The sequence below is a fragment of the Copidosoma floridanum genome, unplaced genomic scaffold (assembly GCF_036245765.1).
Source record: "Copidosoma floridanum isolate Cflo_tuat_1 unplaced genomic scaffold, Cflo_Japanese_pri ptg000026l, whole genome shotgun sequence".
Taxonomy (NCBI): Eukaryota; Metazoa; Arthropoda; class Insecta; order Hymenoptera; family Encyrtidae; genus Copidosoma; species Copidosoma floridanum.
The window spans coordinates 5,862,904-5,872,280 of NW_028321903.1; positions in this window are offsets into that span (position 1 = coordinate 5,862,904).

Here is a 9,377-nt window from a genome sequence, read left to right on the forward strand (position 1 = left end):
TTCGGCATGCTTAAGACTTGTGACCCCTAAAGGCTGTTTTCTGTCAACTTTGTTAAGTTCTAATATATTTGTTGGTAAGCCCTAGACTGATCAGAAAAAAAATTACAAAGTCCGAAGCTTTGGAGCTAGTTGTAGAGATCTTTCCCAACGTCTCCCGGTATAACGTCGAAGACGTTGGTGTCTAAAGCACCTTTTTTTTGTAGACTCAGCTGTTTTGGGTGATCTTAGATGGGGAGATTGGTTCTTGATGCTTGCCCGTTGGAGACTGTCCCGTTGGCTTAAGTTTTTTATTCACTTTATAGCTGTTAGGTCTGCCCAGTGCAGACCTTAGAGAAGATCGGTGATTCCTGGTTGAATGCTTAGAGTCGAGAGGGTAATATAGGGTCGTTGAACAGCGAGATTCCCAGCTTTGCGAAAAACAACTCCGCTCGTGATGACTGACTTGGTTTAATAATGGCCATCTTTAGTTGATATAGTCTTTTAGTCGAAAAATCGCTTCCGGAAATGGCAGTGTATTTGTTCGCAAGGTAGTTTAAACTTAGGTGGTCCTTAAAAGAACCGATGAGATTGATGGTTAAGTAGGGAACGTGAATATTTATAATGGCCCTTAAAAGGGCCAGTGGTGAAACTTCCAGCTATTCCTTATTATTATTCCTGATGATAAAGAGCTGGCTGCGGGTAGCTTGACTCTTACCCTCGAAGTCTCTATGTATGGAGACTGTGATGGAGGGAGGTACGCCGCGCCGCTGACCAAAGAATATCTCGTCTTGTAGTCGTTCCTCGGATATCCAACCGCTCATCGTTAGTCGGGAAAAAGTGGGTATGCCGTTGGGGATACGATCACTGAGAAGGGAGCCGTTGTGTCTGCTCGTGCTCCTCAGGGCTGTCTTTCCTGGTTAACATTTGTAGCCAAAAATTCTCTGACGGTACCAGGCGGGATGGTGGTACGAACACACAACTCTAAAGTGTTGGAGCAGGTTGTGCTCTGGTAATTACACTTATTTAATTCTGTTGTAAGTAGCCTCGATTTTATGTCGACGCCACCTGGCGGATCCTACTGAACTGAAGTAAAAAGCTGGCGTATTTTTGGAAAACTTTGAGCTTATTTATTGCTATTGTTATAAAATTTTTGAAGATAAAAACTGTATTAAAACCATCTAGAAAGTGTCACAAATCAGTGTGCAAAATTTCAGCAAAATCGGTTCAGTAGTTTTCGCGGTTAGCGATTACAACGGTTTTAGCGACTTTGCTTTATTTAATTAGTAAGATTATTTTTATAGAAATGCCCATGATAGATGGGGTTTAAATAGTTAGCCACTAGGAACAAAGGATAAATATTGTTGAAAATCTCACCTGCAACACTAACGCAATTACTCGCATTTTTAGTAAAAATCTCATGATCGTTTATTATCTTCAACAATTTTTCAGTACTTTCATGAAGTGGGGTTTGATTACGAAGTAAAAGGTCACGCAAATCACCTAGTTGGTTATAATAATCTAGTATGAAAGGAAGATCCGCTTGGAAAATAGATACTTGTGTAGCTCTAACTTTGTCAATCAAACAATTCAAGCCTTTGAACGTAACGTATTTTTCGTATTTACAAGATTTGTCAAGCGTTATTTTTGCATCATGCATCACATACCTGACATTAATTTGAAAAGCCTTATATGCTATATTTACAGAATTATCACAAAATTTAGTTAAGCCTATCTCGAAAGCAGTTTCTAAATTTTTTCGTTTTTTCAAGAAGTCTACATAAATTGATTTGTTCTGTTCACAAAGCAACATACTAATCGCATGATGAAATTCTTCGTCTTCAAAAGTAGAAATGTTTTTAATCTTTATAAATGTTTTCAATAAATTATTTCTGAAACTCTCATAGATTGCTGTTTTAATAACAGTATTTTTAAAATCTGATTTGGATGGTAAATTGTAATTTGGATCAAAACTGTGCAACATGAATTCCCATTCTTCTGAATGAATGACATCAAAGTCAATGACATTCTTAATACAGACTCTCAGCATTGATAATGACTTGCACTAGTGCGACTGCTTACAGGCCCATCTGAAGTATTTTGCACAAGTAAAGAATAAACATACATTGTATAAAAAAATGTTTTTATAATGATATTGTTAGGAAGTATGAATTTACTAAGTTATAATATGTAGAATATTATATAATGCTCATAAATGTCATGAGTTAGATCTATTTGTTACCGTTGTGGATACGCAGACTACATCAATATTTATATCTTTTAATAAAAGTTGAAGAGATCATGAAAATATTTTATAAACGGTCTCTACCAGTTAACAGGTTCTGGAGCTTTATTACAGAAGTTAAATATATTTCAACATTGGAAATTTTTTACGTTATTTATGTAGTCATAGAAAGAAGGTTAAATTTTCTATGACTGTAAGGTGATGAAGATGTTTTTTTTTACTTAGAAACATTGTTTGCTTAATTTTGTTACTTTCTACCCCCTTTTGTAAGTATTATAATATTCTGAATTAATGTCGATAATTCGTGTAACTTATTATATGGTAAAGTTTTCGCAACATATCGTAGCTTACAGAAAATATTTTAAGTAATAGAGGTGTTTTTTTAGTCATGTATTGGCTAAGCTAACACTTCAGCACAGTTGGAGAATCAGATTCTAGGCCTTAGGAGATTAAAGTAAATAAATTAGCATATAAAGTATATGAATACTCATCCAAAAAGTTGATTCTTTTCGGTAGGTAATATAAGGATCGACAAGAAAATAATTTAGAGCTCAAGTACAAAATTATTTACAGTAAAGTAAATCTTTAAATCGTGTTAGAATCTTTCTAAGTAACATTACAGTTAACTAGAACTTCCATCGCTGCAGCCGCAGAATACGTATATGTACAACAACAGGCCTAATATAAAAAGATACTTACAAAAAAAAACGCAATTAACGAATAAAAGAAAAATAATATAATGGAAAAGATAAGAAAAAATAAAACGGTGAAATCAGCGAAACACATAACCAAAACGTAAAAGGGAGAAGAAAATCAAAGAAGCCAAAGTTTGAGGATAGGTGGGTAAACTACGTGAAAGAAAGGATGCCAGGTGAAAGAAGCAAGAGCCAGATTAACAAGAAAACAATACAACAATATATAGATGAAAAAAAAAAATTCAAACAAGAGGTAGAAAAAAATTAAAAACTGGGAAGTTCGCGAGGAAACCATGAGATAAACTTCGATAATAAGAGGTCAATGAACTGAGCTGCTAAGCAAGGCAGTGTTGCCAGATCGTGGAAAATTACAAGAGAAACGAGATCACGGTTGAAATAATGGAAAATAAAAAAAAATTTGTTGATGAGAATTGAGAAATTAAGAATGCATGTCCAACGTCAAGGGTGACAAAAAGATGAAAAGGAAAGAGATAAAAGGAAAACTAACGAAACGATTAAAAATTAAGAGTTTGATTTAAAAGAAGCAGAGGAGAACGAAGTCTCCCCAAGAAAAAAAAATAAGAAATTGAATTGAAACATTGTATCAGCACAAGTGTCAGGAAATGAGTAAATCGAAACAATCAAGGTTGCAATAGTCAAATTACCAAATAAGAGTAAAAAAGAGGTAATGAGAAGAAAGAAGATTTCTTAGAAGAAGGGTCAATTTACGAAGAAAAACATGATACAGCTAGAGAGAGAACCGACAGTCTGAAAAACAGGAAAAGATGTTTGAGTATCAAAATATGATGCAAATGATCCCACGCTTGGGAGAAATGCTGAAAGTGAATAGAATTGTAAAAACGATTTCTATTCAAAAAGGCATAGAGGCCAGTAGCAAACAGCAGACAAGTGAGAACGAGAAGTATAGAGCGAGAAAAATACCAAATACATTAAACAATTGAGACATTTTTGAATAAAGTATGCGGTGAAAAAAAAGTGAACACTTCAGTTTGCATGAATAAAAAACGAAGCTAAATTCTTTAACTTAATCAAGTTTAAAATTTCAAATATTTTTTATTCAGAGTGTTCATTAATCCATGGAATAAAACTTGCTTGTGGAAGGATGCACAACAGAAGCTAATCTTTGCTTCTGTTGTATATGTCGTAAGAATTATACTTTTTTCTTATCTTGTTTTTATCAAGATATACCCAAAATAAGGAGAATTTAGGCTATGTTGGAACATTTACCAATACCTCTAAATTTGTGCACCTCGATATTTATTACCCCGTTAGAAAACTCGTAAAAACTGTTATCATTGGCCTACTTACCTAATAAATCTCACCTGAGGTTTTACCTGAGATCTCAGGTAACTATTTCATGCCAAAAACTCACCTGATATTAACTGAAATTTATTAAAAAATATTTATACTAAGAAAAAAAAATTATTTTACGGTATTTGAAGTCGTCCCGTGAAGATAATCATTAGAATCGTACATCGAAAAACACATCTATAAAGGTGTTGTATGTATATTTTACAAAAATGAAATGAATTTTTTCAAGTCTCAGGTGAGATCTCATCTGATATCTCATCTGAGAAAGCACCTTAGACATGAAGAAATTTATCTCATTTTTGTAAAATATACATAAAACACGATTATATATGTGTTTTTCGATATACCATCCTAATGGTAACATAAACGAAGCTACTTTAAATACCGTAAAATTAATATTTAATTTTTTTTTTGCTAGTATAAATATTTTTTAATAAATCTCAGCAGAGATCTCAGGTGTGTTTTTAGCATAAGGTAGTCACCTGAGATCTTAGATGAGATTTATCATATGGGTACCTTGCTTTCCCCTCACTGTATAGAGTGTTGTCTGTTTTTCTAAAATCGTTTTAAAATAATGAGTGCACCTTTATATTATTATTCTTAGAGTGCTGTATTTAAACCAAAATTTTTAATCGCATTCTTATTATAATATACTAAAATTAAGTAAAATTGAGGTAATGTTGTAACATCGATTAACTACTCTCTATTTGGGCTCCTCGATTTTTATTTTTCATTTATAAAACCCATATAACTTTTTTTTTTTACTATCTTGTTATCCTTTCGAGTTGCAGCTTTGTTATAATTTCAAACATTAATGCGTTTCACCTAATATACACTTTATTAATTACTAATCGTAAATAATAACACAACCATCAATTACCAGGTGACTCGGGGCACTAACTGACCACGCTCATAATCTATAAATCATTAAATAATCATAAGCACCAATCAGTAAATGATCCACATGGTGTATTGGCTACTAGATTAATAAATTAAAAAAAAAAAATATATATATATATATATATACATAACCTGAATGCTAACCACTACATAGCACACGGGATGATTACTGGCCACTTTATTAATTTGTAAAGCATTAAATAACAACACAAGCGCCAATGACGGGATAACCCAGGACGCTTACTAACGAATAAAAAAAACAATACATAACCTCAGAACCAATCAACAAGTAGCACGGGGCACTTACTGGCCACCTTGTTAATATAATGAAGCATTAAATAATACTCCAAACGCCAATCACCAGATAATCTGGGGCATTTATTGATCACTTAATTAATGAATAAAAAAAAATAAATAACATAAGCGCCAATCATCAAGTATTTTGGAGCACTCGCTGGCTACTTTATGAATTTCTAAGCATTAAATATCAACACAGCTACTAATTACCAGATAACTTGGGGTACTTACTGGCCACTTCATAAATAAATAAGAGAACAATAAATAACTCAAGCGCTAAACACCATGTTACCTGAGGGACTCACTGGCCACGTAATACGTTAATAGAAAAAATAATATATAACCTAAGAACCCATTTCAAGGTAGCACGGGGCACTTACTAGCTACTTTATGAATGTAATGAAGCATTAAATGACTCGAGCGCCAATCACTAGATAAACTGGGGTTTTTATTGGGCCCTTAATTACCCTGCTAAAAATTAGTCATAAGAACTGATATAAGATCTTATTTAAGTTCTTATATCAGTCTTATATGAGAACTTACATATCAATGTATTTAAGAACTTACAATTGATTATCAACCAAGAGCTGACATTAAAACTTATGAAAGTTCTTATGTCTATTCTTATTGTAAAGAAATTTCTTAAAAATTCCGTAAAAAAAAATCATAAAATGAGACCATTACATGAAGTAACGACTGCGATGGGTGTTATCATGCGGATGATAACACCAATAATATAGGTTTTAAAGTATTTTTTATGGATTATGTAAGAAGTGCATAAATAAATAAATATTACAAGTTTTTAAGAAAAGCATAAAAAATACTTGAAAGCCTTATTTTTAGTGTTACCATCACCATCATAACACCCTACAGAGTTTACCATGTGATAATGTAATTTTTGGATTTTTTTTATAAATAATTTTTAAGTTATTTTATTACAATAACAACAGACGTAAGAACTTATGTAAATTCTTATGTAAGTTCTTGGTTAATAATCAATTGTAAGTTCTTATATAAGTTCTTACGTAAGACTGACATAAGAACTTACCTAAGATCTTACTCAAGTTCTTATAAATAATTTTTAGCTGGGTATAATGAATAAAAAAAACAATAAATATCCTAAACACTAATCATCAAATAACTCCGGGTACTAACTGGCTACTTAATAAAAAAAAAAAAAAAAAAAAAAAAAAAAACCTAAGCGCTAGTTACCAGACAACATGGGGCACATACTGGCAACTTTATTATTTTATAATGTATCAAGTAATAACACAAACGCTAATTACCAGGTCGCACGAGACGCTTGCAGGCCACTAAATAAATGAATATAAACAACTATAAATTATCTAACCGTCAATCACCAAGTAACCTGGGCACATTCTGGCTACTATACTAATCTATTATTCGTTAAATAATTATTCAAGCACCAATTACCAGATAATCTGGGACACTGACTGGCTACTCCATAAATGAATATAAAAACATTAAATAACCTAAGCGAAAATCACCAGGTACCACGGGGCTTTTACAGACAACTGTATAAGATATTTAAGTTTTAAATGGCAGATAAAGCGCCCCAGGTTAACTGGTAAATAGCACTCGTATTATTAACTAATACTGTAAGTACCAATGCCGGAGCCCACTTTTTAATTCTGTCCCAATGGTGAAACAGTCAATAACTAATAAGCCTTTGAGAATTTTGTCATAAAAAATTCATTACAGATCTTAAAAGTGGTGCCCTATTACACTCACAAAACTTATATATTTTCCATTGCATTACAATAAAATAAAAAATTTATCAAAATGACTGATTCATTATACGTACAGTTCAAAACATAACCTCAAATTTCAGATGCCCCATTGGTGAAACACGTAGATTCCATTAAAATAACATGTACGTTTCACCATTGGGACATCACGCACCACTATTGGGAAATGTATTCCCAATGATGTTTCACGTTAGGTACAACATGGCATAATAAGTGTTTATTAAATTAAAATTGTTTCTTGTTGAGAAAAAATAAAACAAAAAATGTATTTGATTAGTAGGCAACAAAATATATCAACTACAATTTGAATGCTCATGTTGTCTCCTACATGTGATTTTATATGAATTTTTAAACTAAATTCCACCAAAAATCGTTCCAGCATCGGTACCTTTACCTTATTCGTTTATAAAGTAGCTAATCAGTGACCCAGGATAGCTGGTTATTGGCGCTCATAGTATTTTTTGGTGCTAGAGTTTATTAGATTAAATGCTCTATTACTTAATAGAGCGGCCAATATGCACCACATGTTATTTATTAACTATTCAAGAGTCCAGGAAGAACCCAGTGTTACCCGATAATTGGTGCTTAGGTCATTTATGAATTTAGTTGCCAGTAAGCGCCTGGAGTTACTTAGTCATTGGTGCTGATTATCATCTGACGTTTAAAAAATTAATAACGTGTCCAGTAAGTGCCCTGAGTCACCTGGTAATTGATGGCTGTGTTATTATTTAATGCTTAGTAATTATTCAAGCTTTCATTAAAAGCCCCAAGTTATGTAGTGATTTATGCTTGGGTTATTATTTAAGGCTTTAATAACTATTTAAGTGGACAATAAGCTACCCATGCTACTTTGGAATTGGTTCTTAGGTTACGTATTTTTTAAAAATTATTTTGTAAGTGGCCAGTGAGTGCCTCAGGTTATCTGGTGTTTGGTACTTGTGTTATTTATTGTTCCGTTATTTACTTATGAAGTGGCTAGTAAAAGCCTTAAAGTATGTGGTAATTGGTGGTTATAGTATTATTTAATGTCAGTGAGTGCCCCTAATTACTTGATGATTGGCGCTTATGTTATTTATTGTTTGTTTATTAATTAATTAAGTGACCAATAAATGTCCAAGATTATCTGGTGATTGGCGCTCAAAGTATTATTTAATGCTTTGTTATATTAATAAGGTGGCCAGTAAGCGCCCCGTGCTACCTATTAATTGGTTCTTAGGTTATGTATTGTTTTTTTTAACCACTCCAGGTTATCTGGTCATTGGCACTGGTTTTTTAAATGTAATGCTTTATAGATTAATATTGTAGCCAGTAAGTGCCTCGGTTTAGTTATTTATCAATAAAATGGTCAGTAAGCGCCTAATCTTACCGGATCATAAGCACGTGTGGTATTTATGCACGTGTGGTATATATATATTTAATGCTTCATTAATTAATAAATTGGCTAGTAACTGACCTGTTTGTTACGTGGTGATTAGTGGTTAAGTTATTTATTATTTTCATATTCATTTAATAAGTGGCCAGTAAGTGCCCAGGTTGATTTGGTAATTGGCGCTTGTGCTATTATTTTTTTTATATATTAGTTTATAAAGTGGCCAGTTAACACCCCGGGTTATCTGGTAATTGGCGCTTGTGTTATTGCTTACTGATGTATTAACAATTTTTCTTGGTGTTGTGCTCGTTGACCGATTGTGCTCAATAGCTGAGACCCGCTATCTTCATACACCTTGATATTTTTTTTCCTTTAAGATATATTTAAAAATTAAGTTTGGTTTATCTTGCTCCTCCTGTGTATTAAATACTATTATAAGCACTATCTTTGTTCATCTCGCTGATACTTAGACAGCAATTGATGGATTTATTTGTAAAATATTAGAGTTTTTCCCAAAGTGTCTATAGTTATTAAATGTTTCTGTTGGAAGATGAGAAATGCTTTTGTCTGCCCAGAAGAAGTGATGACCTATGAAAACTTCAAAACACCCAATTTTAATTGTCAACAGTGTGTGAGAAATTTTCGAAAACAATTTTTTTTATCTTCATTCTGTATCGTTCTTTGTTTTTTTAGGGAGTAAGTATGTGATTTGCAAAATTTCAAATTTTAAAATCAAATCTAATATTTTTTAATATACTATTACTCTATTCTTTTCTATTTGATATTACAGTCTG